This window comes from Rhinolophus sinicus, chromosome 2 (genome assembly GCF_057876585.1).
Source record: "Rhinolophus sinicus isolate RSI-liver-muscle chromosome 2, RSI-T2T, whole genome shotgun sequence".
In the NCBI taxonomy this organism is placed as follows: Eukaryota; Metazoa; Chordata; class Mammalia; order Chiroptera; family Rhinolophidae; genus Rhinolophus; species Rhinolophus sinicus.
In genome coordinates this window covers 87641764-87648751 of record NC_142502.1, presented here as the reverse complement: position 1 = coordinate 87648751, position 6988 = coordinate 87641764, and the positions used below count along the sequence as shown (strand labels likewise).

The following is a 6988-nucleotide window of genomic DNA, read 5'->3' as shown; positions in this document are numbered from 1 at the left end:
TGGTGAGGCCAAAAAGGAACACCCATGGAGCCATAGTTGGGGAGTCATACCACTATAGTCTCGCTGCCAGCAGGGTTGGAGACACAGGAAGCAGGAGCCACACGATCCGCAACCCACCGACTGCTTTTTTGCCAACCAATCTCACTTGCTAACTGCAATCCACCCCTCTGCAATCCACACTCCGCGCTTGCTAGCTTAGCCACGGCAGTTATATCAGTGGCTAGTGGCTAATGGATAACAGCTGATGGCCAACTAGTCACAGCTGATGACCATCTACTACCAGAGTCAGCACCTTTCCACGTGAGACAGAGAGTCTGGAAACTGCTCTCCTGGCTTTGTCCCCACACCCCTCAGTCCTAGTTTTAGCATGAAAGTCCCATGTTCTTGGCAAAAGTTCAAAATAGGTCCAGAGAGCAGGCCTAGGACAGGGAGTCAGCTGTTGTCCTGTGGTCACTCTTCACTCCCCTGCCTCTTTCAGAGCCCACTTCAAAATTCCCCCTTATGTCCTGCAATTGATCCTCCTCCACAACATTTTCAGGAAATTATTCCTTAGTCAACAGGTGGTAATACAGACATCGTTACCTTTTCCGTATGAACATTTTCCTACATAGAGCATCGCCCTGTTTTCCCCATTTACTGTTAAGTTTTTTAACCATCCCGTTTTCTAAGAGTAAATTATTTGATGTTTGAAAATAACTGACAAGGCTAAACGCCTTGCCTACCTGAATGAAACTAGAGCGTCTAGTGCCCCCTGCTGTCTTTTTATAGGAAAGGCAATCAAATAAGAAAAGATTCCTTAAGAGTGAATTTTTGCTTATCGAGGTCTAAATAAAACACGGTATAAATATCCTAAATTTGAAATTAGATTCACGTTTTATCTTTCCTTAAATTCACCCCCTTGAATTTCAGTTGTTTGCTTTGCCTTTGCAAAAACTGGCTTTTCCTTAATTGTACTTTTCTCATTTATATTTGCTTTCCTTAAATTTGCTTTGAGCCGTTTTACTTCGGGGATTCGAACTAATTTTGTCTTATTTGGGCTCTTTTTCACTTCCGTGAAGCCCTGAGACCCGAGCACGGGAGCGAGAGGCTGCAGCATCAGCGGACAGGAATGGGCATCCCGGCCTCCCGCCAGGCTCTGCCAGGAGGTCATCCGACCGGATCTCGGAGACCCTCTGCAGCACCGGGGCAGCGCTGTGTTCGAAAAGACAAATTCCCCCGGATTTAGAACGCGCGCTGTGGAGGCTAATGGGACACCGGAGCACGGCTGAGTGTCAGGCTGGTTTTGCAAATGAGCATGAGCTTTGGTCGAAAGGGCTCCGTCCCCAACTTGGGCCTTATAAATTCGGCCGGATGCACCTGCAGAACTGAGATGGTGCGAGATGAGGCTGGATGGGCATGAATTTCGCTCCGCGGCGTCCACCGCAGTGAGCGGAGCGGCCAGGTCTGCCCAGTATATTAGAAGCAGACAAGGGAGAGCAGCCCATGGAGACAACAGGCGCCGCTGAGAGCCCACACGAGGCTGTCCCCGAAGGCGAGTCGCCGATCTGGACCGGGGCACCCTCGACCGGGACCCAGAAGGGCAGCGACTGACCAGAAGACCTGCGGCAGGAAAGAGGAGGACGTAGGGTAGGTGCTGTGGGGTTGGCGGGAGTTGTTGGGTGGACTTCGGCGCCGTCCTGGAAGCGCCTGGCGGATAGAGCTGGTAACCGTGCCCTACCCAAGCTGTGCGCTTGGACCTGGAGCGAGCCGGCTCCAAGTTGGGCCCGCCGCGCGTCCCGGCCAAGGCGTCCATCCTCCGCCTTCCCTCGTTTCATCCTCCTCTCCAGCTGAGCATGGAGTCACTGACCTCAGTCTCGACCCCAGGAAGGCCAGGTTCCTTGAGAGTGATATTTGGGTTCAGAGGAAGGCAGATAGATGATAGCAATTTGATAAGAGGGTTGGATTTTGGTTTTGTTTTTTAAACCAAACTTACTTCCAGTTGTGAGGAGTACCCAGGGCCCGATAGGTGAGGTTGCCTGTCCTTTCCCCACCCCCCCCCACCCCCAACCTGTGGGAGCTGTAGTCCCAATATTGGAAGATCAAGAGGGTTGGGGTTTATCCTCTTTAAAGATGCAGCTAATGGGGAGAAGGTAAGCTACGTACTCCATCAAGGGCCCTTGTGTACAGGATTTGTGTACATCACGATCACCATCAGTTTGAGCTGCGTGTGGCCAAGTACACTGGGGGAAGTAGAGGGTAAGGACTTGATCCTGTAAATATTTAAGTGAGGAGTAAGAAGTATATGGGGTGGAGTGTTCCAGGAAGAGGACAGTGGACATTTATTCCCTGTTTATGTGCCTGTCTGGGGCATTGCACTCAACACTTCACATGTAAGGAGTAGAAGCATCCAAGGATGCAATGCGATAGGTATTATTATTTAAGGAAAAAAACTCAGGTTCAGAGAAGATTCAGTAAATAGAAGAGATCACACAGTGAGTAGGGGGTAGAACAGCAAGGCTTCCAGGCCCAGCAGCCCAGCTTCAACCTGTGCTCAATCCCTGCTTCTGGAGGAAGCAAGTCTTAGATTGGGACTGCCAGGACAGGCAGAAGGGCACACAGCATGGACGAAGGCTCCAGGGGAACGAGGACTGAGTTATGTGTGTGTAGATAAACCAGCCCAATTTCAGGGTTAGGGAAAATTGGGCCGTCAGGCTCAGGTAGAATGTGATGTGTTTGGAGGGGATGACATATTTTGTGAACCTGTGGTGGAGTCTTGTGGCTCATAGAGAAGGGACTAGCCCTGCAGGGGTAATGCTGCTAGGAAATGCCTGTGAGAATTAGAACCGGAGTCCACCTGACTCCTTTCTCAGAAGGAATTGTCCCAGTTATAGCACTTTAAATCCCATTCCTGGAAAATTCCACAATCCCAGTTTTAGTGCTGTAAAGTCCCTCAACCTGGGAAATCCCTTCGTTCTGGTTTTAGCACTGAAAGTCCCCAAACCTGTTGGTCCTGAGCAAATCTGCATGGTTGGTCGGCCTTCTCTTCTGTTGGAACAGGTCCTAGACCAGGAGGGGCATGGGTTGGGTGGCCATAGCATGAACCCCAGAAAGGCCTTAGCAGTGAAGAAGGATCCTGTAAAGAAAATCTTTGTGGGGAGTCTGAACCCTGAAGCCACTGAGGAGAAGATAAGAGAGTACTTTTGCAAGTTTGGGGAGGTGAGTGTCTCCCCAGGGTGTAGTTTATGTCCCCCACCAGCCACCTGTGGCTTCTTTTTTCCTTCCTTCCTAGTCTGGCTGGAGTTCTCAGCCAGGCTTCTTTCTCCTCCTCATTGGCTTTTGGGTGCCTTTTCTCTGGTGAGTTCCCTTTAGGTCCTAAGTAAGGGGAAGCCTTGAGCTTTGTCTTGAGCTTTGTCTGTGTTTCCAGATTGAGACCATTGAGTTTTCATTGGATCCAGAGTCTAACAAAAGACAAGTTTCTTTTTTATCACCTTTAAAGAAGAGGAACCTGTGCGATATATCCTGGAGAAGTTCCACACCATCAGGGCAGCAAGGTAAGGAGTCTCCAGCTTCATGTGCCTACATTCCTGCCTCTGGAGACCTAGCCCTTGGGTTAGTGGGGACCCTAGTAGGGTAACCCGTCTTCCCAATGTTAGCATTGAAAGTATTCAGGCAGACCCTTGCCTAGAATGTGGAAGGTCATGAGTGCGGAAGTTTGGAGGAAAAGTACAAAGCCCATATAGTGATCCAAAAAAGAAGGGCTGAAAACAAGATTGTCTTCAGTGTCAGATGGATATGGCATAGATTATGCACCTTCTGTAGCTGCTGTTGCCCTCTCTCCCCCTGACCACTGATGTTGGCAACCATAATTTGTGGTTAACAATAATGGTTTATCTGTTCATTGTTGCATCAGTCAGAGAGCTGCGACTTAAGTGTGTTATAATTATGAGTATTAACAGATCATGTTTGACGGTGGATTAACTGTTGTGCTTTGTATCAGGATAGTGCTTGTTTCATTTTTTAACATTGACTATTGTGACCATGTTTTCTAAGAGATCAGATAATGAAAATGAGAACGATTATAATACCAACGCAAGCATGATCCCAACACCGAAAAAGACGGCAAAACGGCTGTGTTATTTTAATGACAGATGGAAGGACACCTACAACTGGATTAGGGAGGTAAATAAGCCAAACAGCACACTGCACAGTATGCGGAAAAGAATTTGGGGTTGGGCATGGTGGAGAAGGGGATGTGAGAGCACATATGAGGCCTGTATCTCACAAGTCCAGGATGAGATGGGCAAGGGCCTCTGAACCAGTTGAAAGTGTTTTTAGGTCCCCAAAAGACACCAGTGTTCTGTTGAAAATAGCAGCTGCTGGATTAGCCTGGGCATATCACACAAACAAACATGCATTACCGTATTGTTCCCTTGATTGTTTTATGAGACTGAGTAAAGTGACATTTCCTGATTCAGAGGTTGCAACTGAAGTATCCTGTGGGTGAACAAAAGGAGAAATTTTGGTCACAGATGTGTTGGCCCCTTACAACACAGAGCTGATTCTGTCCTTTCTTATCAACAATCATGTTTTCTTCAATATAGCAACTTCAAGCGATGAGCTGAATCATGGCAACAAAAACATGTTCCCGCTAACCCTTAGGTACTTTGACTTGAAAGATGGAGTTTCAAATTATCTTCTTGATTTCGATGAGGATTTTAATGAAACTGCTGAAATCATAAAACAAACTATGTTGATATTTTGTCCAGATACAAACTAGACTTAGCTCATCTATCTGCATTTTTCATTAGACAGTGCAAATGTAAGTTTTGGCAAATTCCATTCAGTCTATAAAATTCTTAACAAAGAAAATGAAAAGATTTTACGTGTCCAGTGTCCTGCCCCTCATGTATACAACATTGCCAAAAGGGGTTGTGATTTGCTTACATGGGATATTGAGACTTTCATAATGAAAGTTTTTGGTCACTTTTCAGTTTCCTCAAAATGTGCAGAAGCACTTAGTGCGATTTTTGAATTTATAGAAATGGAAGGACATAACCTCTTTAGACATATGCCTACAAGATGGATGTCGTTGCTCCCAGCCATAGAAAGGATGCTAAAATGTTGGCCTGCCATAAAATCATATTTTCAAAGTGTGGGTCAAGAAGAATGTCCTTTGATGTGGAAATATATCGAGGATGAGAATGGAGGAAAGGATTACAGTAAAACAGAAGTTTATATGCTGTTTCTCCCAGCTGTTCAATGATCTTTGAAGAGGCCATAAAGAGCCTAGAATGGGAGCAACTGACTGCACATGAGCTGTTCGATATTATGTATATAGGTTGAGACAAAAACTCATACGGTGGAAAAATGATTCATTTTTTGGAAATAAGACTGCTTCAGAACTAAAAGAAAATGTCACCAGAAAAGAGCAGCCTCGTTAAGCAGGACTTTCTTAATTTCTTTACTAAAACCGTAACTTATTTGGAATCCAGTTTTGATTTCACCAGTTCAGATGACCTCTGTGCTTTAAAACCACTTTCGCTGAGAACGAGATGTTTAACTTATGATGACATGCAGTGTGCTTCAGAGTGTTTAAACATGGTGGATGTTTTAGACATGGATAGCCTATATGACAAATGTATAGATGCTAAGGACTTGATTGACACACAGCTGGTCTTTCAAAACAAGCCTGTGGATTCAAAGTGGGTGGACATTTTTGGAGAAATGGAAACTAATTCCTATGAATCTAAAAACATGCTGTTGCTCGTAGGTAAAATCCTAAGTATGTCATGTCCAAACACTTTTGTTGAGACGATATTTAGCTTAGTATCATCACATTGCACTGACACTAGGAATCAGTGTAATGTAGGCTGGAGAAGAGCAGAGCTGCAAGTCAAAGTGAATTTTACATTTGACGGTGTTCATTTTTACCATTACATAAAAGAAAAGAAGGATAGCCTACATTCTGCAAGCAACTTTGAAAAACATTATTGGAAAAGGAAACAGAAAGAATAAAAAGATTGTACTATATCATGGGAAAGAAAGAAATATGTCAGGGTTTTTTTTGTTATTAAATATAGGAAGTATCTAATTAGCCCGATCATTTTCATAGTCTCCTTTTAAAGTCTTATGTGTCTTATTTTGATTTATGTGTTTGTATTCACATTATTCATAGCATATTAGCACAGTCGCAGTATGTGTGTAATTTAGAAGTAAACATTACACATATATTGGAATGTTTAATCAACATTTCTTTTGCTGATGGATAGGCCTAAATGATAAGTCACTCTATGGGATCTGGAAGAAGAGAAGAACCAAGGACCGGAAGCAGGCTTTGTTTGTTGGTTTGTCTGTCTGTCTGTTTGTTTAAAAATCAGTAAGTCTCCTGTGACTTTGGTTTTTATGAATCAATCTTCCAAAGCCAGGGTGCCCCTGGAAGAACTGATACAAACTGAGTTTCTGAACATTTGGTAACCAGGACCAGGCTCAGGAACCACAGGGCACTCACTGAAGTGTAAACATCCTGTGAGGGTCTGCCTGAGCAACCTGTCTGTCAGTCAGTCAGGCTGTCAACCTTGCTCTCTGCTTCTTTAATTCCACCTACATACGTATAACTTATAAAAACCTGAATTACTATAGATTGAGAATTCTCCAAATCCAGAGGGACCTGAGTATGGAAATCAGGAGATCTAAGAACTTGGATAGGAAAAAGAAATTTCTGTTTTTCCCTAACCTCTAACTAAAATTTAGCATTTCTTTTCATGAGGAAAATAGGCAGCAAACCACAGCAGTATTAGTACCTATGACTGTCATCGCTAGGAATCAGATAGCCACGTGTTATAAATACCTCAAACTATTGTTTCTGTGCACCACCACTTGGGAATTATAGTCATTATTAAACCCACTCCTAGATCTTGTAACTTAATAAAGAAGCACATCTATTATATCGCAGACTTAAATGTTTAATATTTTGATAACTGCATTTCAATAAAATTGGTGTCCTTGGCAA

General features: G+C 44.2%; 1 long non-coding RNA gene across 2 annotated transcripts; it reads left to right on the top strand.

Annotated features, from left to right (window-relative positions):
- The first annotated feature begins 798 nt into the window (after nt 1–798).
- LOC148758810 (uncharacterized) lies at nt 799–6988 on the top strand. Of its 2 annotated transcripts, XR_016020306.1 has the most exons (4): nt 807–1626; nt 3037–3195; nt 3404–3530; nt 4030–6988. It is a non-coding gene; the product is annotated as an uncharacterized LOC148758810 (long non-coding RNA). The 2 variants fall into 2 exon arrangements; XR_016020305.1 differs by having other exon boundaries at nt 799–1626; nt 3037–3530.